The sequence below is a fragment of the Hypanus sabinus genome, chromosome 8 (genome assembly GCF_030144855.1).
Source record: "Hypanus sabinus isolate sHypSab1 chromosome 8, sHypSab1.hap1, whole genome shotgun sequence".
NCBI classification, from domain to species: domain Eukaryota; kingdom Metazoa; phylum Chordata; class Chondrichthyes; order Myliobatiformes; family Dasyatidae; genus Hypanus; species Hypanus sabinus.
Window position 1 is genome coordinate 120449693 of NC_082713.1, and position 27036 is coordinate 120476728.

General features: G+C 45.6%; 1 long non-coding RNA gene across 1 annotated transcript in view; it reads right to left on the minus strand.

Moving 5' to 3' along the window:
- The window catches only part of LOC132397797 (uncharacterized), a 37438-nt gene extending 14397 nt beyond the window's left edge, over positions 1 to 23041 (minus strand). The window contains exon 1 of the long non-coding RNA XR_009513452.1: positions 22876 to 23041. This is a non-coding gene — a long non-coding RNA (uncharacterized LOC132397797). The remainder of the gene's footprint in view (positions 1 to 22875) is intronic.
- Between the last annotated feature and the right edge of the window lie 3995 nt (positions 23042 to 27036).

A 27036-nucleotide genomic window follows, 5' to 3' on the forward strand; every position in this document is an offset into this window, starting at 1 on the left:
CATGGAGCTTGGAAAAATAGAGGACTGTGGGGTAGGGAAATTCCAGGCAGCTTCTAGAGTAGGTTACATGGTCAGCACAACATTGTGGGCCAAAGGGCCTGTGATATGATATAGATTTTTTGTCTTTCTACAACTCATGTTCTCAGTATTATTATTATTTTTACTTATTTTTTAAAAGTTTGTCTTCTTTTGCACATTAGTTGTTTACCTATAATTTTCCATAAATTCTATTGTATTTCTTTATTTTCCTGTATATGAGTCTGTATTCAGAATACAGGCTGTATATGAATATGTGAGTCAGTATTCAGAGCATAACAGGCGACATCCATCCTGCGTGTCAACGACATTGATGCCTCTCTTCCTGACAGGCTGAGTGTCCTTCAGGCATGGTTTGTGCCAGTCCAGAAGACCCCCTCCCCTCTCCAAGGAGCAGGCACTCTGTCTGGCTGCAGGTAATTGATAAAATACCTGGTTGGGTGCTGAGGGATCGTGCAGCCCAGTTGACAGCAGTTCTAACAGACATCTGCAACATCTCTCTAGAACTGACTTCAAGGCAGCTACCATCATCTCAGTGCCAAAGAGATCGGCAGTGAACTGCCTTAATGATTACCATCCGATGTCTCTGACCTCATCAACAATGAAATGCTTTGAGCGGCTGGTTATGAATCACATTCAATCCCATCTTTATATTAAGATATTAAGAGGAATAGATAGTGGACAGCCAGCGCCACTTCCCCAGGGCACCACTGCTCAATACAAGAGGACATGGCCTTAAGCTAAGGGGAGAGAAATTCAAGGGGGATATTAGAGGAAGGTTTTTTACTCAGAGTGGTTGGTATGTGGAATGCACTGCCTGAGTCAGTGGTGGAGGCAGATACACTAGTTAAATTTAAGAGACAACTAGACAGGTATATGGAGGAATTTAAGGTGGAGGGTTATATGGAGGGGGCAGGGTTTAACGGTTGGCACAACATTGTGGGCCGAATGTCCTGTACTGTGCTGTATTGTTCCTTGTTCTTTGTTCTTCCTGATGCATTGGACCCTTTCTAGTTTGCTTATCACTGAAATCGGTCCACTGACAATGCCCTCTGCCCTCCACTCCATCCTGTCCCACCTGGACAATGGTCCCTAATATGCTCAGCCTGGCCTTGAACACGATCGTCCCTGGTGCTATCAGGAGCACGCTGTACGCAGGGCTCTTGCTTTGTCAAGGTTCCTCCCATCTGCCCCAGACTCCATGCCATCAAGCAAGAGGCACTGTAGCATTAGGACAAGGACTGTTAGGAAGGGAAGCAACTCCTTCCGCTAGACTGTGAGGCTACTGAGCTCCCCAGCACAACCTAGGTCTCATCCTGTACGAACAGCCAGTAGTATTATGCTCCTTATTTTTTAACGTGTCGTAAAACCCACCTTATGATAAACGTCAACCTTCTGGAATATATATTTATTATTTGGTAGGTTATTTTTACTTTATGTGGTGTGTGGGAGATATATCTACTGTGTTCGTGCTCCTACTGCCTGCAATACTGATGCCAATCAACATGAAATACTTTCAATGGCTGTTAATGACACAGATCAAACATGCAGTTCCTGCCTTGTTGGACGCTCACCAATATGCTTACAACAGATACCATAGCACCTGTCATGCTACTCCTCGGTCTAAACACACCACTGTGAAACGACACTTGCTAACCAGCAGATAGTCAGGATGTACAACCACTCCTCCCCATCATCCTCACCACGGCTGTGTGCTGAGCCCATTGCTGTACACTCTCCTCTCACAGGACTGCACCTGAGTAATCACAGTGTCAAGCTCGCCGATGACACAACACTGGTGGGGCTCATCACCAGCAACGATGCGACAGCCGACAGAGAGGAGGTGGAAGAGCTCGAGGCCTGCTCCTAGGATGTACAACCATCTCCTTTATTCTGTCAATATTAACAAGGTAACAGAGATGGTTATCAACTTCAGCTGAAATTGTACAACTCACATCCCTCTTCGTATCAATGTCACAAGAGTGGAAACTGTCAGCAGTTTCAAACACCCGGGGGTGCACACCTCATGCAGAGTCTCATGGTTCCAAAACACATCCAACACAGTCAGGAACGCTCACCAATGGCTCCCTTTCTGAGGAGACTGGACGTTGCACACCCGTGAGCACGTCCTTCTACAGATGCGCAGTGGAGAACGTGCTGACCAGCTGCATGACTGCGTCGTACGGAAATTGCACTGCTGCAGACCGTCAAAACTGCCCAACGCGTCACCAGCACCCGTCTACCCACCATCAAAAACATACAATATATACAGAAAGGCGCTGGAAAAGGGCCTGTATCTTCATGAAGCCACCCTGCTCATGGACCATTTGTCTCACTCCATCAGAGAGGAGACTATGTAGCATCCACACCAGGACCACCAGACTCAAAAACAGTTATTTTCCCCAAGTAGTAAGGCTGATCAACACCTCCACCTACTAACTCCACCACTACTTTATCACTTCCAGTCAGAGTCACCTCATGTAAAGACACTCCTGGGGTCCTGGTTATGGACATACAATTAGTCTATGTATATAAGCTATCTTATGTATTTATATTTATTATGGTGTCCTTATTGTGTTGTTTTTGTGTTGCATCAGATGCAGAGTAACAATTACTGTGCTCTCCTTTCTCCTTGGGTACTGGAAATGATATTACACAATCTTGAATCTTAGTCCGGAGGAATATTGTTTCATTTGGCAGTATGAATGTATTCTTAAGGACGTTATAGCCGGAGATGGTAGTGGGAACAAGCTCCCACTATCTATTAAATGGTCCCAATAGCCTCTGAACAACCACGCCCAGCTCCTGGCCTTCACATTTGGCTTAGCTGTTAAGCCCAGCGGAACCATTTCTACCGGCAGGAGAAGGGGCAAAGGCAGGTTACTGGTGCCTTAAAACTAGTTACTTCAGGCAAATGGGGCCTGTCAGCCATGGTTGGCAGCTCATCTAGGAGAAGGAAAACTCTGATCTCAAACCTCCGCTGCCTTGCAGCTACACCCACTCATGGGGAAGGCTTCGGGAGTAAACCCCGAGGGAAAAATCTGGAGCTGGAGTCCCTAAGGCAGTCCTACAGTGAGTTCAATGCTGACTGGCAACTCCTAGGATGCTGCTGGTGCCAAACTGTATCAGTCTCTGCCATTCCTTTGGGTTCACCAGTTGCGTGGAGGGGGGAGATTGCTACATGGGCAACAGCTTTCCCTCCATATCATACTGGCCAGGCTTGTGTATCTAGACAGCTGGGAGGCAACATCCATGGTCAACTCTGACTGACAGAGGCCTCACTCACTCACTCACTCACTCACTCACCCATGCATGTATATGTTGAACGACAATAAACTTGACCTATGAGTTCAGGGACCATTCAGAAATCTGATGACAGAGGTGAAAAAACTGTTCCAAAAATATTAAGTGTGGGTCTTTAGGCTTCTGTACCTCCTCCCTGATGGTAGTTATGAGAAGAGGGCATGTCCTAGGTGATGAGAGTCCTTAATGATCTGGTTCAACATTATCCAAAACAAGCCTTTCACTGCATCTTCGAACATGTAATAATAATAAACTAATTCCAATTCCAGTTCCCACTGGTCTCACAATCACTCACGCGTACATAAGTTGGGCGACGGTGGCTTAAGGAAAACCTGTATAGGCTTGAACGTTCCTGAACAACAGGGAACTCCACAAGTATGACAGTAGGGTGTTGTCTAAGTAATGTTAGCTAGTCACTTGCAAGGAACACGGTGTTCAACCCTGACTTGGCCAACATTCAAATTTCACCACACACATGGCTTCTATTGATTGTCGCTGGAGGAATGTGACACTTGTCAGCAGCAGGAAACTTTGGCTGAGCTTTCTGCCTCCTAACCTGAAAGCACCAAGGTCAAGTACAGCTCTCTCCCTGTGTTCTGCCTTCTATCGACTAAGCCAGCACAGCCTGGGCTGCAGTTTTAATTTATTCCAGTCTCTTGGACAACATTTGTTAATTTTATTTAACTCCTCTTTGAAGGATAGTTCCAATGCCCTTTTCAACTGTTAGATAATTAATCCAGAAAGTCTGCTGAATCCTTCACTTTCACAAAAGCCCTGAGGAGTTTCCAAACAGCTCCTCCTCAGAAATCTTCCATCTGTATTCCAGGGGGGGAAAATGCTTTACTGTCTGAATGAAAACATCCCCTAGCTCGGCTTGGCTGAGGACAGATGAAGTTGTCACATCACAACACATATGTTTAGCCTGAAACTGCATCCACAAAAAAATATACTGACTTGACTAAGTTCCAATTATTCTTTAGATCTCTTGAATTCATGCAAATAGTTGGCAGGGTGAGCTTGTGGAAGATTCTGCAAATAAGTTTTTAATAAAAGCCATGCTGAAACTATGTTTAGCTCTGTAGAGTAGCTTGGCAACTCACAATATTATCTGGTTGGAGATGCAAGTCATCTTTCATTGTTTTCATCTGGTTATTGACTCCATGCTGAGCTTCTATCCACAGCAATACTCTGGGGGAACAGCCCGTTATCATGGAAATGCAGCACAGAATTCCTGATTGAATAAAGATTATTTCCTGATCAATGTGCATTCTTCACTCTGTGAAAAACATGAAAAATCAGCGAGACAGTCTGAGCTGACAGCTGGCATTTGCACTGATAGACGCGGCCAGTGAACAATTGGACCCAAACTAAACTAAAATACCTCATGCAAAATCAAAGCAGAAGGCTGTAAAGCAGCTGATTCCAGGAAGGACATTCTGGGGTGGTGATCTGAGGAATCATTCATGCTTCACCCTAATACTTCTTGTCAGAAGACTCTCCTCTTTGTACCTTAATATTCTACCACACTCCATGCAGGAATTCCAGATCATTCATCACAATGCCATGTTCTTATTAGGACCATAGGGAACTGACAGGGAAAATTACATCTTTGAATCTGTTCCACTGTTCAGTTAGACTCTGGCTGGTCTCTACAACTCCATTTGTCCACCAGGTGCTTTGGCCACCTTTCCTAATAAGGATCTAGCAATATTACCCCTAAATAAAAAATCCAGGTCCCAAATAATGCAGCATTATGGGTGGGGGGGGTGGGAACAATTATAGATTCCCAACGCTCTTCCAGAAAAGGAGTGCTTCCTGTTTCACTTTTATTGAAGCATGGAGTTGGATGGCTGGTATTCAAGGCTGTAACATGAATTTCAGATATTGCAACATTTATTACCAACAGTACCACCAAATTTAGGAGTCACATCACTTAACGCTTTACAAATGCTTTAACATATTACAGATCAAATCCCCAAAAATGACTTGCACATCTATAATATTTATTTTATGGAACTTGTCTCAAATGTATGGGGGAGTAAAAGTGGATAGGAGGCAAGTAGCAAAGTTCTGCAGTGCCTATAGCCTGACTGTCAAGGGCATCAATTTACTTTGAATTTTCAGTAATGCCTGTGTCCTTATTGGTTATGTGACTGTTGATACCTACGTAATGGGAGAAGGAGTCGTGTAGATGGAATGGACCATGCACTGATCTTCCTGGAGGTGACACCTTCTTCCCATGGGTCAGTAGGTTAGCTGGGGGCTGTAAAGTGACCCAGTTTTGTCGGCAAGTGGTAGAATCAGGAGGAGCTGGTGGAAAATGGTGAGGATAAAATGTAGGATTCGTGGTTGCTGGTCAGTGTGGCTAGAAGGACCCATTTCCATGCTGATTCTCACTCTATGCCCCTATGTCTAAAGCAGCAAGCTCACAGACATTTGCAGTAAAATGAAGGCACTGTCCGCACTATATTAGCAAATTAGTTAATTAATCACTGAATTATTACTGATAGATTAGTGGGATCTGTAGAGTGTTGTAGACTCAGCCAGCTCCATCAGGGGCCCAAGTCTCCTCTACCCACCCTGCTACCCCCTCACCTGGTCTCACCTATCACCTGTCTACTTCTCCTCCCCCTCTCACCACCTTCTTATTCTAGCTTTGGCCCCCTTATTTACCAGTCCTGATGAAGAGCCACAGCCAGAAATGTCAACTGTTAATTGCCCCCTGACTTGTTGAGTCCCTCTGTGTTGCTCTCTCACCCACTGGTCACTCCTTGTAGACCAACCGATCTATCTACAGTTTTATTAAACCCAGTCACTAATCAGTACATTGGCTATGTTTTTGCAGGTGTTTACAGGAAGATATGGAAATGCAGTGGATTCCAGTTAATTGGGAAACATCCCGATGAGCACTGGACCAGTTCTACTCTCTCGACCTTGGAAGTGCACGTCCAGTGGTATGGGTAGATGTCACATCTGGGGTCTTAATGCTTGCAGTGGATGACCATGATTTCTTCTGTGCCTCGTCATGCCCTTTGCTCTCCATGTAGCTTTGCAGAAATGGCTGTTGAATCTCACTGAGGATCTCTGCCCAGATTTTCCATACTAGGACAGGCAGGTTCTTCTCTCACCAGGATATGAAACCCACCTGCTCCCCTCACCTGGTTTGGCACACCAGTTGAAGTGGTGTACCTGGAAGTGGCCACTGTTGTATGCAAACAGCTACTTGGAGCCACAGGAGATAAATGTCTGTTGGGGACCAAAGATAACATTCAAGATGATAGTCAATACCTGAAAATTCTTCGTAGTTCCCTGCTTCACCACTGATGAAGGAGTGAAATTCTTTCATTTTCCATTTCTTGCGTCTCCAAGCCTCAATGCTTGAAACTGCAGTGATCAAAACAGTTCTCAATTGTCTTAGTGCTTATTTCTCGCCAGCTATCAGTGACAAAAATCACTGTGTTTTGAACACAAACTCACGCAACTGACGCAATTTAACAATTGTTCACTCTAAGTATGGTGTAGCGCTTAACAGCCGCACAATTGAGTGCGACTGACGCCGGTTGGATCCTGTTCAGCAAGAGTCTCCTGTCTCAATTAAGCAGTATGGTGTCCCAAATAAGCAAAGGGAATCCATGCAACATTCTTGATTTGTCTTTGTTCTGTAAGAGTTGTCTCAAATAAGTGGCTGCCCCAATTAACTGATGGCCCAATTAAATGGAATCCACTTAGAGTCATAGTATCATAGAGAAGTACAGCACAGAAACAGGCCCTTCAGCCCATCTAGTCCATGCTGAAACCAGTTAATCTGCCTACTCCCATCAACCTGCACTGGGACCATATTCCTCCATATCTCTACTATCCATGTACCTATCCAAACTTCTCTTAAACATTGAAATCGAGCTTGCATGCACCACTTGTGCTGGCAGCTTATTCCACACTCTCACGGCCCTCTGAGTGTAGAAGGCTGCCTTTATGTTCCCCTTAAGCTTTACAACTTTCACCGTTAATCCATGATATCTGATTGTAATCCCACCCAACCTCAGTGGAAAAAGCCTGTTTGCATCTACCCTATTTATACCTTCATAATTTTGTATATCCCTATCAAAATTTCTCTCAATCTTCTACGTTCCAAGGAATAAAGTCCTAACCTACTCAATTATTCCTTATAAGTCAGGTCCTTCAGACCTGGCAACATACTTGTAAATTTTCTCTGTACTCTTTCAACCTTATTTACATCTTTCCTGTAGGTAGGTGATCAAAGCTGCAAACAATACTCCAAATTAGGCCTCAACAATGTCTTATACAATTTCAACATAACTGCCCATCTCTTATACTCAATATTTTGATTTACAAAAGCCAAAAGCTTTCTTTACAACCCTATCTACCTGTGACACTACCTTCAATGTATTACAAACCTGTATTCCCAAATCCCTTTACTCTACTGCACCCCTCAGTGCCCTACCGTTCACTGTGTGAGACTTACCCTGGTTGGTCCTCCCGAAGTGCATCACCTCACGCCTGCCTGCATTAAATTCATCTTCCATTTTTCAGCTTATTTTTCCAGCCGATCCAGATCCCTCTGCAAGTCACAATAGCCAACCTCCCTGTCCACTACATGCCCAGTCTTGGTGTCATCCGCAAACTTGCTGATCAAGTTAACCACATTATCATCCAGATCGTTGATGTAGATGACAAACAACTATGGGCCCAGCGCCGATCCTTGCGGCACACCACGAGTCACAGGCCTCCAGTCAGAGAGGCAACCCTCTACCGCCACTCTCTGGCTTCTCCCACAAAGCCAATTTCCAATCCAATTTACTACCTCATCCTGAATGTTGAGCGACTGAACCTTCCTGACCAGCCTCCCACGTGGGATCTTGTCAAATGTCTTGCTAAAGTCCATGTAGACAACATCCACTGCCTTGCCTTCATCCATAAACTAAACATGAAAAGAATGATAAGCAACTGACGTGCAAAAGAAGTCAGATTGTGCAAAGAAAAAAAAATAACACTAAGAATGTGAGTTGTAGAGTCCTTGCAGGGAATGGTCGTGCTAGTGCAAGAATGAAGGTCCAGCCCTAAAATGTTTGCTGATTTAAGAATTTCTATATTTTAATCTTTATTTCCAAAGGCAACAAAATAAAACAGAAAATGCTGAAAGCACCTAGCTGATCTGGTAACTCTAATGGGACATCTGTGCTTTCCTCTCTCTCCATAGATGCCGTCTGACCTCTTGAGTAATGGCAGCATTTTCAGTTGTAACTTCAGATTTCCGTCATCCAAAATCATGAAATCATGAAGCAGACAGAACAAGCACCGGTTCTCCTTGAGGAGTCGACAGTGGAAAGGGCGAGCAGTTTCAAGTTCATGGGTGTCAACATCTCAGGGGATCTATCCTGGGCCCTACATATTGATGCAATTGTTGAAGAAGATGTGCCCATCATTATACTTCAATGGGAATTTGAGGAGATTTGATAAGTCACCAAAACTTCTAGCAAACTTCTACAGATGTACATTGGAGACCATTCTAACTGGTTGCATCACCATCTAGTACAGAGGCTTCAATGCACAGGATCAAACTAGGCTTTAGGGGGCTGAAGATTCAGCCAGCTCCATCACAGCCGCAAGCCACCCGCTACCGCGGACATCTTCAAGATGTAGTACCTCAAAAAGGCAACGTCCGAAATTAAGGACCCTCAGCTTCCAGGACATGCCCTCTTTTCACTACTACGAACAGGGAGGAGGTACAGAAGCCTGAGGACATACACTCAGTGTTTTAGGAACAGTTTCTTCCCCTCAGATTTCTGAATAGTTCATGAACTCATGAACAGCACCTCACTATTCCTCTTTTGTCTTTTTTTTATTTATTGTAGCATGCAGCCATTAGTTATGCATTAGTTAGTCCTGCTGCCGTAAAGCAACAAATTTCATAACTTATGTCGGTGATTCTGATTCTGATCTGCTTCAGTTTCCCAAATGCAATGCAATGGATGTTGAACTGCGTAAAATAACAAGACAGCATTTCCTTATATGGTCCTTCTCAAAACACCTACTTATTTTTACCCTCTCCTACTCCACACTTCTGGATATATCTGAATGAGCTTAGACCAGAGAAGGCTGTGAATCGCGTGTAGGCAGACAGTGGGTTTGGAAGCTGTTTCTCTGAGCTGGATCCGTTCTGCTGTGGCCTAAGTGCTGATATTTTTCCACACATCTGGTGGCTTGCTGTGATACAGTACTTTCTTTCAGAACAGTTTGACTCCTATTACCAGTTTATTTTATCATGCTTTCCATTGCATTCCTGCCTTTCATTTTATTAAAAAGGGATAGCTTTGTTCCTCCTTCATCAGATCCACTTTTCAAAGGAGAAAAAAGGTATAAAAAGTGCCAGAAATGGAGAAGGGAGGCTGTTTGGAATTTTAAACCCTTACTTGTTGAAACTTAAATATTATAGTGTCACAGAGCGCAGAAACAGTTATTTCAACCCCCTGAGCCCATGGCAATGATCAAATGTCCATTTATACTGATCTGAAACTAATCCTATTTAATTCTCCCCAGATTCTGTGAGCACCACCCCAGTAACCCCCGCAGAACCAGAAGCAACTTACATCGGCCATTTTACCTAGCAACCCCTGGATCTTTGCGATGTGGTAGGTAATTCCCATGGAAACATCCACAAAGACACCTGTGAATTCAACTGATGTGCAATACCTCTATATATAAGTATTTTTGTGTAAAAATATACCAAATTGGGCTTCTCTGTGTCACTTTGGTTTTCTCTAGACTCATGTGTTTCAGAAAATTCATTATCTAGACCTAATTTTATACTGTAACCAACCACACACATGCTCAGTTTCAGTCAATTAAAAATGATGTATGGCCTTTCTGTGGGAAATAGCTGTCTGTTTGGAAGTTAATTTTCATTCATCTCTCCACTAACACGTCCATCCTATTTGTCCCTTGACGCTAAGCTTGAAAGTCCTATAATCCCGTTATGTCACACCATGGGGACATGCCTCAGCTGGAGGCACATTTCATGATCCTGAGTTTTCACTGACTTGGGGAAATTATTTTTAATATTTTCAGGCAACGTAGAAACATGAAAATCATAATTCCTAAAGCCGTCATGCAGCTTTCACCAACTGAGTGTGCATCTGACATGTTGTACATTTGATTGTAATTCAGGCCCTAAATCACGTCTTCATTTGGCACTAAGATATACACAAAGCACTTAAGAGGAAACACAGCACTCTGCTGGCACTATTAACGTCCCTGTGTGGCGACCCACTTTCTGCACAGGCAAACCGGCTCACAAATAGCCCGCGCATGGGGGGAGACTTTGGTAATGCACCTCTGACATCATTTCCGCCCGAAGAGGGCAGACGCTAGGGATTAAATGCCAGCACCGCGAAGTTTGAATAAACTAGTCTCGAAACGACTTACCGACTGCGTGTCGTTATTTCAGTGCTGTGTGCAGCACATCGCTACATTGGTGACCCCGACGGTCCAAACAGGATTTGGACCAAAGATGACCGACTCTTCATCTGTTCACGCAGTTTCACTAAAACTGCCGACTTTCTGGATGCTGCGACCACACGTGTGGTTTAGCCAAGCAGAAGCCCAGTTCCAGATTCGGCAGATATCTTCTGATTCCTCGCGTTACTACCATGTGGTGAGTGCCCTTGACCAGGAGACGGCTGCCCAGGTTGCGGATTTCATACAGTCGCCCCCGGAAGAAGGCAAATATGAAGCATTCAATGCGCTGCTCATTGGGACCTTTGGCCTCTCACAGCGTGAGCGAGGTGCCCGCCTGCTTCACCTGAACGGTTTGGGAGACAGACTGCCATCAGCATTGATGAACGAGATGCTGGCCCTGGCTGACGGACACAAGCCCTGCCTCATTTTCGAGCAAGTGTTCCTGGAGCAACTGCCCGAGGACATACATCTGCTGCTGGCCGATGCAGATTTCAGTGACCCCCGGAAGGTGGCAGCCCGGGCAGATGTGCTATGGAAAGCCAAGAGGGAGAGCGTGGCATCCGTCGGTCAGATTACCAGGCCACGCGCTCAACAGCAGACCAGACCAGGCCCGGCAGGGGGGCGCACACAACACAGAGGCAGGAGTGAGGAGGCCATGAACAGTGGTGTTTCTACCACCAGCGGAGGGGCACAAAAGCCCACCGTTGTCGCCCGCCCTGCAAGGGCCAGGACCAGGGCCAGCTGCTGCTAATGACTATGGCGGCTGGCCGCCAGGACAGCCTCATGTACATCTGGGACAAACAGTCACTTCTTGGTCGACACCAGAGCAGAAATCAGCATCTTGCCCCCGACGGAGTACGACACCCGCAACAGGAAGCCAGGACCCACCCTAAGGGCCACAAACGGCAGTACAATACAGACCTACGGCACCCGCACAGTGCAGCTGCAGTTCGGCACCAACCAGTTCACGTGGGACTTCACACTGGCCGCAGTGGCCCAACCACTCCTGGGGGCAGACTTCTTGCGAGCTCACAGCCTGCTGGTCGACTTGCAAGGGAAAAGACTGGTACATGCCGAGACTTTCCAGACGATCTCCCTGGGTGAAGCCAAGTTGTTGGCCCCACATCTGGACTACATCACGCTGTCGGACAATGAATTCACCAGAATTCTGGTGGACTTTCCATCGATTCTGGCACCGCAGTTCACGGCAGCCATGCCCAGACACAGGGTACAGCACCACAATCCGACCCAGGGACCACCCCTCTATGCCCGCGCACGAAGGCTCCCCCTGGAAAAGCTGTGCCTGGTGAAGGAGGAGTTCAAGAGGATGGAGGAATTGGGGATCATACGGAGGTCCGACAGCCCGTGGACCTCCCCCCTGCACATGGTGCCCAAAGCAGCCAGGGTTTGGAAACCATGTGGCGACTACCACAGACTGAACGAGGCTACAACTCCAGACCGCTACCCCATGCCACACATACAGGACTTTGCAGCAAACCTGCACGGGGCAAGAATCTTTTCCAGAGTAGATCTCGTCCGGGGATACTATCAAATCCTTGTGCACCCTGAAGACATCCCCAAAACGGCACTTATCACCCCATTCGGCCTGTTCGAGTTCCTCCGAATGCCATTCAGCCTGAAGAATGTCGCACAGACGTTCCAGCAGCTAATAGATGTGGTGGGATGCGACTTGGACTTTGTGTTCATCTATTTGGATGACATCCTTATAGCCAGCAGTAGTCGCCAGGAGCATCTGTCCCACCTCCACCAGTTCTACTCCCACCTGAGTGATTTCGGCCTCACGATCAACCCGGCCAAATGCCAGTTCAGTCTCAATACCATTGACTTCCTGGGCCACAGGATTACCAAAGACGAAGCAACACCTCCGCCCGCCAAGGTAGACGCGATCCGCCACTTTGCCCAGCCGAACACTGTCAAAAGCCTGCAAGAGTTTGTTGGTACGGTGAACTTCTACCACCGTTTCCTCCCCTCAGCAGCCCGTATTATGCGCCCTTTGTTCACCCCGATGTCGGGTAAAGGTAAGGACATTACTTGGGACGAGGAGGCCGCGGACGCTTTCGTTAAAGCCAAGGAAGCCTTGGCAGATGCCGCGATGCTGGTGCACCCCAGAACCGACGTTCCAACTGCACTCACAGTGGAAGCATCCGACACAGCAGTCGGTGGGGTGCTGGAGCAACTCATCGAGGGGCGCTGGCAACCCTTGGTATTCTTCAGCAAGCACCTACGACTCAAGTACAAGCACTCGAACTCAGGTACAGTGCTTTCGACCGGGAGCTGTTGGCAAGTGTCTCTGGCAATCCAGCATTTCAGGTACTTCACCGCGTTCACAGACCACAAACCGTTGACCGCATTCATGAAGGTGTCCGATCCCTGGTCAGCTCGCCAGCAGCGACATCTGTCCTACATCTCCGAGTACACGACGGACATCCAGCATGTCTCGGGAAAGGACAACGTTGTGGGAGATGCACTCTCCAGACCAGCTGTCCAGGCCCTGTCCCCAGGGGTGGACTATGCAGCACTGGCGGAGGCACAGCAGGCAGACGACGAAATGCCCAGCTACAGGACCGCAGTCTCGGGTTTGCAGCTGCAGGACTTTCTCGTAGGCCCAGGTGATAGGACCCTCCTGTGCGATGTGGCTACCGGCCAAACTTGCCCCATCGTCCCGGCAGCCTGGAGGCGGCGAGTTTTCGACTCCATACACGGTTTGGCGCACCCATCTATCAGGACAACCGTCCGGCTGGTCTCCAGCAAGTTTGCGTGGCACGGACTTCGCAAGCAGGTCAGTGAATGGGCCAGAGCATGCGCGCAGTGCCAAACAGCCAAGGTGCAGCGGCACACTAAAGCCCCGCTGCAGCAGTTCGAACCCACCCACTGGAGGTTCTACCACATTCATGTGGATATCATGGGCCCCCTACCAGTGTCCCGAGGAGCGCGGTACCTCCTAACTATAGTAGGCCGGTTCACGAGGTGGCCAGAGGCGGTCCCGCTCACCGACCACCGCCGATTCCTGCGCCCGAGCACTGATTGCAACCTGGGTAGCACGCTTCGGGGTATCGGCCCACATTACCTCCGACAGAGGCACCCAGTTCACCTCCAGCCTGTGGTCGGCTGTGGCCAGCCTGTTGGAAACGCAGCTGCACCACACTACTGCCTACCACCCACAGTCGAAAGGACTAGTGGAACGCTTCCACTGTCACTTGAAGTCGCCGCTCATGGCCTGCCTGAGAGGACCTAACTGGGTGGACGAGCTTCCCTGGGTCCTGCTCGGAATCCGCACGGTGCCCAAAGTGGATCTGCACGCCTCGTCGGCCAAGTTGGTATACGGCGCGCCTCTGGCCGTCCCGGGAGAGTTCATACCAGCCCCAAGGGGGCAAGAGGAAGAACCTGCAGCAGTCCTGGACAGACTACGCAAGAGGCTCGGCAACCTGGCCCCTGTACCGACTTCACAGCATGGGCAGAACCCGACCTACGTACCCAAAGACCTGCAGAACTGTAAGTTTGTGTTTGTACGAAGGGGCGGACAGTGGGCACCGCTACAGCGGCCGTACGAGGGGTCGTTCAAGGTGATCAACAACAACGGGTCCACGTACGTTCTGGACATTGGGGGGAGAGAGAAGATTTTCACGGTGGATCGACTCAAACCAGCTCATGTGGACTTGGCGCAGCCAGTTGAAGTTCAGGGACCGGGGCGCAGAAACAGACGTCCCAAACAGAGGCTGATCCAGACTGTGGACTTCGCCAGTTCTGAGCGGGGTGTTATTTCTGTGACCCACTTTCTGTGCAGGCGAACCGGCTCACAAATAGCCAGCGCGCAGGGGGAGACTTTGGTAATGCACCTCTGATGTCATTTCCGCACGGAGAGGGCGGGCACTAGGGATTAAATGCCAGCGCCGTGAAGTTTGAATAAACTAGTCTCGAAACATCTTAACGACTGCGTGTCGTTATTTCAGCATCGCTACACCTAAGTCTTCCCACGTGTTTGTTTATGTCTGTCACCAAATCAAGATTCAAGATTGAAATTTATTTACCACTTGTACATCAAAATATATAGTGAAATGTTGTCACTTGTATCAACAATCAACACACACAAGGGCTGCCCACAAGTGCCACCACACAATCTGGAGTCTCCATAGCATGTCCACCGTGTTCAGCAGAGCAACACACAGCACAACAAAACAGAACACAACAAAAAAACAAAACAACAAAAGGAAAACCGGTACTGGTGTGGTATGCCCGGTCCAGTGCTCCCGGTGTGGCCTTTCATATATTCGTGAGACCCAACACAGACTGGGAGACCGTTTTGCTGAACACCTACCAGAGAAAGCAGGATCTCCCAGTGGCCTCACATTTCAATTCCACGTCCCATTCCCATTCTGATATGTCTATCCATGGCCTCCTCTACTGTCAAGATGAAGCCACACTCAGGTTGGAGGAACAACACCTTATATTCCGTCTGCGTAGTCTCCAATCTGATGGCATGAACATTGATTTCTCTAATTTCCGTTAATGCCCCTCCTCCCCTTTCCCTCCTGTCTTCTCCTATCATTTCGGATTTCCCCCTCCCCCTTCTACTTTCAAATCTCTTACTATCTTTTCTTTCAGTTAGTCCTGATGAAAGGTCTCGGCCCAAAACGTTGACTGTACTTCTTCCTATAGATGCCGCCTGGCCTGCTGCATTCCACCAACATTTTGTGTGTGTTGCTCGAATTTCCAGCATCTGCAGATTTCCTCATGTTTGCAAAAGCAAAACAAACCCCTGTTCTTCCCTTCCTCCCACCCACACAGTCATCTAACCCCAGGGCAGGCCTTCTCCTTTGGCCTCCAGCCTCCAGCAGACTCAAATTTGGACTCGCAGTCAATGGGCCTTCAACTACCCCAGTGGACTCACAGAGATTCACAGATCAGGGCTCCTGTCAATGAGTCTTGACTTCTGGACCTCTGATTCAATCCTTGGGCTTCAATTCTCAGCAATAACCACTGAACACTAGACTTAAAACTCCAGACTCGTCAGTGATGGGACCCTTTACACTAGGCCTCACTGACTCAAGGGTTCATTGGGCCTTGTTTTCCCGTCCTAAATGGAACCCTGACTGCAGAACCTGCCAACTACTCAGTGACCCTGGAGGAGAGAGGGTCACCAGACTTTGTCCACACTGGTCTGCCAATCCAGCAACTGACCAGGCCATAGATTGTCCCACATCTGCATCACTGGCCTTTCAATGCAGAGCAGAGGCTTAGACTCCGGCCTGACTTCTAATTCCCCCACATCCCTGACCTGACCACTAACTCCTCTCTCTGTCTGTTCAAACCGAAAAACAACTAATAAACAACTAAACCCAAGCCATGATTTTCAACTGTACTTCAACACAAACTATTGTCAGCAAGAAGTCATAGGAAAAGGTGACACTTGTACATCAATTTCTGCACAACCTAGACCTTTAGAAAAATGTGGGAAACCAATCAATGTATGATATGAGAGCAAAATTAGGCTATTTGGCCCATCGAGTCTGCTCCACCCTTTCCTCATGGCCGATACAATTTTCTTCTCAACTCCAATCTCCCGCCTTCCCTCCTTATCCCTTCATGCCCTGAACCCTCATTCTTCTGAATTCCAGTGAATACAGGCCCAGACCCATCAGACACTCTTCATATGACAAGCCATTCAACCCTGGAATAACTTTCATGAACCTTATTTGAACCTTTCCTAGTTTCAACTCGTCCTTTCTAAGACTACTCGCAATACTCCAAGTGAGGCCTCTCCAGTACTTTATAAAGTCTCAACGTTACATCCTTGTTTTAATATTCTAGTCCTCTTGACGTGATTGCTAACATTGCATTTGCCTTTCTCGCCACATACTCAAACTGCAAATAAAACTTCATGGAATTCTGCACAAAGACTCCCAGGTCCCTTCGCACCTCAGTCATTTTGTATTTTCTCACCATTTAGAAAATAGTCTTTTCATTTCTTCTACCAAAGTGCTTGGGCTCACACCTCCAGACTTCGTTTTCCATCTGCCTTTTCTTTGCTCATTCTCCTGATCTGTCAAAGTCCTCTGTAGCCTCTCTAATTCCTCAAAACTACCTTCTCTTCCACCTATCTTCAATCATTTGCAAACTTTGCAGTTTATTGATCATTGCTAGATGTCTCTCTGGCGCTTCCCACTCCATCCACTCTTCCTTCCCCTTTTTCCAACCATGATTGCCCTCTTCCTGCCCCCTTCCCACTCTCAGTCCACAATAGAGACCCGTATCAGAATCAGGTTTATCTTCACTCACATATTCATGAAATTAGTTTTCCTTTCGCAGCAGCAGTACAGTGCAATACACAAAATCACTACAGTATTGTGCAGAAGTCTGGGATCCTAGCTATATATGCATGTCCCTAAGACTTATGCACAGAACTGTGTAGGGTAAAGTTCTGGTCTTTATGTTTAAGGAGTGATGTGCTTGATCTGGAGGCAGTGCCCAGAAGGTTCATTGGGTAGTTCCTGGGGTAACGGAGCTGATGTGGTAAGAGAGGTTGAGGAGGTTGAGCCTGTATCTATTGGTGTAAAATTCTGAAAGGAACTGGCTCAATATGTGCTCAGCGGACATTTCTCCTCTTGAGGGCCAACTATAGAGCATAGCTTTACAATAATGTGTTGCCCATCAAAGATGATGAGGAAGAATTTCAAGGCCAAAGTCAAAGTAAATTTATTATCAAATATACGTCTCCTCGAGATTCATTTTCCTGCAGGCATTTCCAGGAAAATAAAGAAAATCAATAGAATTTTTGAAAAATTATACATAAACATAGTCTGACAGACAACCAACGTGCAAAAAAAGACAAACTGTGTGAATTTAAAAAATACTGAGAACATGAATGGTAAAGAGTCCTTGAAAGTGGGTTTATAGGTCATGGAATCAGTTCAGAGTTGAGGTGAATGAAGTTATCTATTCCAGTTTAGGGACCCAGTGGTTGAAGGGGAATAGCTATTCCTGAACATTGTGTATCTTCTGCTTAGTGGTGGCAGTGAGAGGGAGTATGGCCTGGGTGCTGGGGGTCTTTGATGATAAAGGATGTGTTCTTGTGATAATACTCCTTGTAAGTGTGCTCAGTGGTGGGGAGGGCTTCAGCTGTGGTGTTCTGGGCTGTATTCACGGCTTTCCATATTCACTGATTTCTTCTCTCAGGTAGTCATGAATTTGTAGCCCAGGAGGCTGTGATGGTGAAGTCACCGAATAGATTCAAGGCAGACACTTAAACTATAGAGGAGTCAAGGGGCCGCAGTAAGCAGGAGAGGGGTGCTTAAGCCCTTGTTGGATCAGCTGTGACCTTATCTATTGGTAGTACAGGCTCAAAGAGACAGCTGGCTTGAGATGACTATTTTTAATATTTGTTTTATTCTGTGCAAGGAGAATATTATTTAAAGATTCGCTGTCTTCAGTTCCTACAGCTCAAACAAGTGGTAAGTGCCAGCAGGCATCTTATTTGGCCTTACAAAGCAGTGTTTATATGTCTGCAAACTCAATATCACACTTTGTTATGACAGAATTTCATTAGCGATATATACCCTGAAACACTGCACTTAAAATAGAAGCACACAAGTCAATTTCTTTCCAAACAATAAGCTGAGGTCACTGGCCAGGGTAGCACTGAGTAGAGCAAATGAGAAAATCCCAAGCTTATTCAGGGCTCTCTGGACAGCAGGAATGATTTTTGCAAATTGGCCTTAGCTCATCAGTACTTAGAAAAGAAGATTCAAAAGATCTCTCCTGGTGTTTACTCTCCGCTTTAACTTGTATCTGTGGTCGACAGTAGAAGCAGGAGGGGATCTCAGTTGCCACGTTTGCATTGGTCTCTGGAAAGTCCCTGCTGAAGTATTGCAGTGTGGCCTGGTATGGAGGTTCCAGTGCTCAGCTTGCAAGGTGCTGCAGAGCGTTGTAGACCCCATGAGCTCCATCATAGGCATAGCCCTCTCTGCCACTGAGGGCATCGTTAAATGACCCATCAGTAAAGACTCGCACCATTAGGGCGTGCATGCCCCCTTTTCATTACTACCATCAGGGAGGAGGTTCAGGATCCTTAAGACCCACACTCAATGATTCGGGAAGATTTTATTTCTCTTCGCTATCAGATTTCTATTAGAACATGAACCCATTGACACTACCCCAATATCCATCTTTTGCACTATTTACTTATGTTTGCAAATTATAGTAATTTGTATTAAATATGAGATTCAAAAGATCATTCCTGGTCCTTACTCTCCACTTTTGTGTCTGTGGACAATGATAGAAACAGAAGGGGCTTTCAGTTAATACATTTCCAGTCATCTCTGGAATGGATCAAATCCCTGCTGAAGTAGGCATCTTCATTGTCCAGGTGCTCCAGACAATGAAGCACAGGCAGCTCCATCATGGGCACTAGCAGTCCCACCATCAAAGACATTTTCAAAAGGCAATACGTCAAGAAGTCTGCATCCATCATTACTACCATCAGAGAAGGTACAGGAGCCTGAAGACAAACACTCAACACTTTAGGTACAGCCTCTTCCACTCTGCCATCAGATTTCTAATGGACAAAGAACCCATGAACATGACAGTGCCTATAAAAAGAATTCAACTTCCCACCCCCTTTGAAGTTTTTGTGTTTTCTTGTTTTACAACATTGAATCACAGTGTATTTAGTTTGGTTTCTTTTGACACTGATCAACAAAAATGACTTTTCCATGTCAAAGTGGAAACAAATCTCTGCAAAGTGATTTAAATTAATTACAAATATAAAACACAAAAATAATTGATTGTATAAGTATTCACCCCCCTTAGTATGACACAACAAATCATTCCTGGTGCTCCCAATTTGTTTTTGAAGTCACATAATTAGCTAAGGAGTCCAAGCTATATTATAAACCTGAGTGCAGTCAAAGTGATTCAACTGAACTAAAATACACCTGTATCTAGAAGGTCCAACTGCTGGTGAGTCAGTATCCTGGCAAAAACTACACCATGAAGACAAAAGTACACTCCAAGCAACTCCACGAAAAGATTATTGAAAAGCACAAGTTAGGAGATAGATACAAGAAAATTTCCAAGTCACTGAATATCCCTTGGAGTACAGTTAAGTCAATCATCAAGAAATGGAAAGAATATGGCACAGCTGTATATCTGCCTCGAGCAGGCCAACCTCAAAAACTGAGAGACCGTGCAAGAAGGGGACTAGTGAGGACGGCCATCAAGAGACCTGTGACAGCTCTGGAGGAGTTACAAGCTTCAGTGGGTGAGGTGGGAGACACTGTGCGTACAACTGTTTCCTGGGTACTTCACCAGTCGCAGTTTTATGGGAGAATGGCAAAGAGGAAGCCACTGTTGATAAAACTCACATGAAATCGCAGAATTTGTCAGAAGGTATGTAGGAGACTCTGAAGTCAACTGCAAGAAGGTTCTATAATCTGATTAAACCAAAACTGAGCTTTTTTGACCATCAGACTAAACGCTATGTTTGGCATAAGCCAAATACTGCACATCATCAAAAACACACTATCTCTACCATGAAGCATGGTGGTGGCTGCATCATGCTGTGGGGATGCTTCACTGCAGCGGGCCTTGGAAGGCTTGTGAAGATAGAGGGCAAAATGAATGCAGCAAAATACAGAGAAATCCTGGAGGGAAACCTGATGCAGTCTGCAACAGAACTGTAGCTTGAGAGGAGATTTGTTTTCCAGCAAGACAAGGACCCCAAGCATAAAGTCAAAGCTACACTGGAACGGCTTAAAAATAGCAAAGTTAATGTCCTGGAGTGGCCAAGTCAGAGTCCAGACCTCAATCAAACTGAGAATTTGCGGCTCGATTTGAAAAGGGCTTTTCATTCACAATCCTCATGCAATCTGACAGAGCTTGAGCAGTTTTGTAAAGAAGAATGGAAAAAAATTGCACTAGTTGCACTAATGATTTATCTATATATTTTGTATATATCTATATATTTTAATGAACCCATGAATGCTACCTCACTATTCCTTTTTCATACATTTTTATGTCTTGCTCTGTACGGCTGCCCCAAAACAACAGATTTCCCAACATACATCAGTGATCATAAACCTGATACTGACTCTTATTCTGATTCAATAACACATCCAAGTACTACTTCAAGGAGATGAAGCTGTCTGCCTCTCTCACCCTTTCTAGCCGTGAGTTCCAGACTCCAGTTAGCCTGGATGATTGCTTCTCCCAAATTTTCTCTCTACCTCTTCTACCAATTCCTCTGGATTTTGAACTAACTTCCAGAGGAAATAGGCTCTTCATGTTCACTTTGTCTGGGACCCCAATCATTTTATCCAGCTCTGTTAAGTGCCCCCCCCCCCAGTCTCTGTTCCACATTAGATTACCCTAGCTTAGCATTTCCAATATTTCCATATACTTGCAGTTTCTGGACTGGTGATAGCATTGTAAACCTCCATTCACTCTCTTACTGCAATCACTCTTCTTGTAATCTGGTGACCAGCTCGTTCACGATATCTGACCATGCTCTTACTAGTGTTGTTCTAATATCACTCTCTGATCTTATTCCATTCCACAGTTATTAAAGGAAAGTGTCTGGTGTGACATTTGAGCCATTATCAATCTATCGTGCAGGCGCTCAGGATCTGTAAACACACACTTCTTCCCTTATCAAGATTTAGGATTGTTGATTGTCATTCTTCAATGGACAAATGTAAAAGAAATTCTTCAGTGGACAAATGTAAAGGAAAGCAAAACGATTGTTACCCTAGATCTGATGCAGCGTAAAAAATACACAAGAAGCATAAAGAACACAATAAAAAAAACAAAAACGCAATAAGTATAAAAACAATCCTGCAAAACACAATGTAGTGTACAATTAACTGTTACATAATTAGACTGATGGTACGTGTGTAAAGTGACTGGAGGTGGGGTGAGTTAACGGGTGGAGGTGTTGATAGTTTGGGTGATAGCTGTGTTTAAGTCTGGGGGTCCTGGTGTGGATGCTGTGTAGCGTCTTCTCTGATGGATACAATTCTTCATGATGATGCCGGCATTCATTCCAGCACCTTTCCAATGTACACTCAGAGGCCACTTTTTTAGGTAGAGGAACTAGTTAATAAAGTGACAACTGAGTGTATTTCTGTATGTGGTCTCCTGCTGCTGTAGCCCATCCAGTTCAAGGCTCGATGTGTTGTGCATTCAGAGCTGCTTTTCTGTTGTAAGTTGTGGCTATTTGAGTTACTGTCACCTTCCTGTCATCTTGAGCTGATCTGGCCATTCCCCTCTGATCTCTATCATTAACAAGATGTTCTCTGTAAACTCTAGAGGCTGTTGTGCATGAAAATCCCAGGAGATCAGCAAGTTCTGAGATACTCAAACCACCCCATCTGGCACCAGCAATTTCTCTGTGATCAAAGTCACTTAGATCACATTTCTACCCCATCCTGATATTTGATTTGAGCAACAACTATCTCTCTTGACAATTGTCTGCATGCTTCTTTTTTGCTCTGAATTGCTGCCACATGATTGGCTGATTAGATGCTTACATTAAGAAACAAGAGTAGAAATGTACCTAATAAAGTGGCCACTGAGTGTGTGTCCTTGATAGTGGATAGTTGGTGCTGATGATGCTTTGGGCAGTTTGAACTACACGTTTTACAGCCCTCTGGTCTGTTCCAATGCAGTTTCCATACCATACAGTGATGCAGCATGTTAGAATGCTCACAACTGCACATCTGTAGAATCATGAGTATTGATGTGCACAGACCAGCTCTCTTCAGCACTTTTGAACTTTTGGACTTTAACATATAACGTGAATCAGTGAGGAATGTGCTGGGAGCGTCCACATAGTAGGCCCACAATTCACTAACCCTAACTAAATGTCTGTGGAATGTGGGCAATAACCCGAGCACCCAGAGGAAACCCACATGATCACAAGGAGAACATACAAACTCCTCTCGACCGTGGCGGGAATTGAACCCCGATCGCGTGACATTGTATATCAGTGCACTAACCCCCTATGCCACCGTGGCAGAACTTAAAGGATGGGCAATAAGTACCAACCTCTGTGGGGCTGCCGAAATCCAGGAATAAACCAGATCACCGGTGAAACGTTATGCTTCCGTGTATGGCGAGTTACAATGACTTTGCCAATTCTAGACTGAGAGGAAGTAATTGCAACTGAACGGTTAACAGACACAAATCTAATTGAAGCCTTGAGTTGGATCCTATTCAGCTGAACTTTCTCCTCTCCTGTGAGACGATCTCAGATTTTTAAAAAAAAACTATTATTGCAACAGCAGGAATTTGAAAAGAGACAGGGTGCTGTGAGTGTGGCTGGCTCAGGCAAATTCTTCAGGCACCCTGGTTTCTAAGCAGTTTAAGTTTGATGTCCCCTGGGGAGGGCAGCAAGAGCAGAGATCCTGTCTGGCTGAACTGTTCATAGGGGGAGGAGGAAGGGAGAGAGAGCAGAGTTCAACAGAACAAGGTGTTCTGTGGTTAGAGAATTATATGGAGTTGAAAAGTTGTTATTGGACCATCTATTAATGTAAAAAGCAAGATGAAGGAACAAAAATTGCTTAAAAGATCTCCTTTCAACTGATCAATTTTACCAGCAACAGGAACAGGAAATGTTTATAATTGTTATCTTCTGCACTGATTTAAGTGGAACCATACTTTGACTAGAGAACAGGTTAATGAAAGGGTTCTTCATTCTTTCATAGCTAGCAATAATAACATCAGATTGCCTTTAATTTAACTAAAAGATAGTCATAATGATCTTATCCTGTCAGTCAATGAGAAGGAGAGATTTTCAAAGCTGGTCAGCAAAGTGGAGAGAGAGTTTGAAAACTCAGGAGATCAGATCAACAACTGATAGACGAAACACTCAGTGTTTAGAAAGTCATAACCACAACAGATTGTGGAAATCTTCTGCAACACACATAAAATGGTGCAGGGACTCAGCAGATCATTTGACATTTCAGACGGACCCTTCATCGGGACCGGAGAGGAAGAGGGAAGCAGTCGGAGTAAGAAGTTGGGGGGAGGATAAGGTGTACAAGATGGCAGGTGAAGTCAGGGGAGGGGGAAGGGGGCGAATGACATGAGAAGCTGGGTAGGGAGAGGTGGAAGAGATAAAAGGCTGAGGTGAAGGAATCTGATAGGAAAGGGCAGTCGGCCTTAGGAGAAAGGAACAAATGGGAGGCAATGGGAAAGTCCTGAGGGTAGGGGAGAAGAAGAGAAGGGATGAGGGGAAAACTAGAATGAAGGAAAATGAAGAGTTGGGGAGGGGAGAAAGGGTCAGTGGGAAGGGTAGTGAGTAGTCTCCAATCTGATGGCATGAACATCGGTTTCTCTAGCTTCTGGTAATTCCACTGACTCTCCCTTCCTTCACTTTCCATTTCCTTACTGGTTTCCCTCTCACCCCTTCTCTTCTCCTTGCCTGCTCAGCACCTCTCTCTAGATCCCGTCCTCATTCCCTTTCTTCCATGGTCCACTGTCCTATCTACTAGATTCCTCCTTCTTCTACCCTTTAAGTCCTCCTCCTATCACCACACAGCTTCTCACATCAACCCATTCCACCCCTGACCTGATCACACCCATCAACTGTGAGCTTGTACTTCCCCTTCCCCCAACATTCTTATTCTGGGCTCTGCCCCCTTCCTTTCCAGTCCTGATCAAGGGTCTTGACTCAAAACATCGACTGTTTATTCCCCTCTATAGATGCTGTCTGACCTGTTGAGTTTCTCCAGTATTTTGTGTGCGTTGCTCAGGGTTTTGGGAAGAGATCGGACATGGATAACTTGAGATGCAAATCGGAGAATGTAGCGTGGGACCCAGGGTAGGGAGAACTTGAACACTGTGGTGAAGTATTTTGTGTCAGTTTTCACTGTGGACGACACCAGCAGCATGCCAGAAGTTCAAGAGAGTCAGGGCAAAATTGAGTGTAGTTGCTATTACTAAAGAGAAGGTACTTGAGGAAACTGAAAGTTCTGAACATATCTGCACCAGGGTTCTGAAAAAGATGGCTGAAGAGATTGCAAAGGCTTTCTTAATGATCTTTCAAGAATCACTAGATTCTGGAATGGTTCCAGAGGACTGGAAATTTGCAAATGATATTCCACATGTTAATAATGGTGAGAGGCAAAAGTCAGGACATTATAGGCTGGTTAGGCCAGTTAGACTGACCTCAGTGGCTGGCAAGATGTTAGAGTTCATTATTAAGGATGAGGTTTCAGAGTATTAAGAAGTTCATGAAAAAAATTGCCAAGGCCAGCATGGTTTCTAAAAAGGGAAATCTTGCCTGATAAATCAGTTGTAATTTTTTGAGGAAGGAACAAGCAGGATAGGCAAGGGAGAGATAGTAGATGTTGTCTACTTGAAATTTTCAGAAAATCTTTGACAATGTGCCTCACATGAGGCTGCTAAACAAGATTAAACCTATTGTATTGCTGGAAACATATTAGCATGGATAGAAGATTGGCTGACTGACAGGAGGCAAAGAATGGGAATAAAGGGGACATTTTCTGGATGGCTGCCAGTAACTAGTGGTGTTCTGCAGGGGTCAGTGTTGGGACCACTTGTTTACACATTACATGTTAATAATTTGGATATTGGAATTGATAGCTTTGTGGCCAAGTTTGCAGATGATACAAAGATGGGTGGAGGGACAGACAGTGTTGAAGAAAGCGGGAATCTATATAAGGACTTGGACAGACTAGGAGAACAGTCAAAGAAGTGATGGATGGAATCTAGAGCAGAGAAGTGCATGGTCATGCAGTTTGGTAGAAAAATAAAGGCGTAGACTATTTTCCAAATAGGAAGCAAATTCAGAAATAGGTGCTGCAAGTCCCTAAGCTTAACTTGCAGGTTGAGTCGGTGGTAAGGAAGGCAAATTCAATGTTGGCATTTATGTTGAGGGGACTAGAAAACAAGCTAGTATGTAAAGCTAAAGCTTTATAAGCTATTGGTCAGACCACGCTTGGAGTATTGTGAACTGTTTTGGGACCCTTGTCTAAGAAAGAATGTGCTGGCATTGGAGAGGGTTTGGAGAAGGTTCAAGAAAATGATTCCATAACTAAAAGGATTAACATATGAGAAGCATTTGGGACTGTACTCACTGGAGTTTTGAAGAATGGGGGGGGGGGGTGACGATCTCATTTAAACCTTTAGAATATTGAAAGACCTAGAGAGAGTAGACCTGGGAGTATGTTTCCAATACTGGGGGAGTCTAAGGCCAGGGGGAACAGACTCAGGATACTGATAGGAGGCAAAGAATGGGAATAAAGGGGACATTTTCTGGATGGCTGCCAGTAACTAGTGGTGTTCTGCAGGGGTCAGTGTTGGGACCACTTGTGAACTAAGAACTTTAGAACTAAGATCAGGAGGAAGTCCTTTGAGCTAGAAGGTGGAGAATCAGTGGAGTTCATTGTCACAGATGGATGTGGAGGCCAGATCATTGGGTATAATTAAAGCAGACTTTGATAGCTTCTTGATTAGTAAAGGTGTCAAGGTTATGGGGTTTAGGCGGGAGAATTGGATTGAGAGGGAAGTTAGGGGAGCAAGCAGTTGTTTGAAGATACAGTCCCAGGATGGTACGTTGCCTCCCCCTGATGTCATCAAGCAGCTGTGGAATAATCAGGAAGGGTTAGGTGAATGGCCAGCGGTCATGACCCATTTTTGTGCCAATGACATAGGCAGAAGAAAATAAATTGTAAGAGGTTAAGGAGGAGGTGAAGAAGACCTCATAGCAAGAGTATCCTCTGGTATATCTCTGGGACCACAGGCCAGAGAGTACAGAAATAACAGGGGATGCACTGGGAGAGGTGGCACCGGGGGTAAGGATTTGAATTCTTGGAGTTTTGGGACCAAACATAGGTGAGACCTGTACAGGCCTGACCAGTTGCATCTCGTCAGGCTGGGATCAAGAATCACATCGGGATATTTGCTTTAAACCAGCCTGGGACATGGATGAGAAGCTGGGCACAAATACAAAAGGGAACTGGAGGAGAACTGGAAGGGAAGGCATTAATAAGAAGGCAGAGAAAACAGAAGTTGAAAATAGACAAAAACAGACTCTGGTTGTACTGAGTAGCACATATATTCAGTAAATGTGAAGAGTTTACAAAATTAGTAGGTTGTTTTATTATCTTCTCATGTACTAAGGTACAGTGAAAACATTGTCTTCTGTGCCATCCGTACAGATCATGTCATCACATCAGTGTG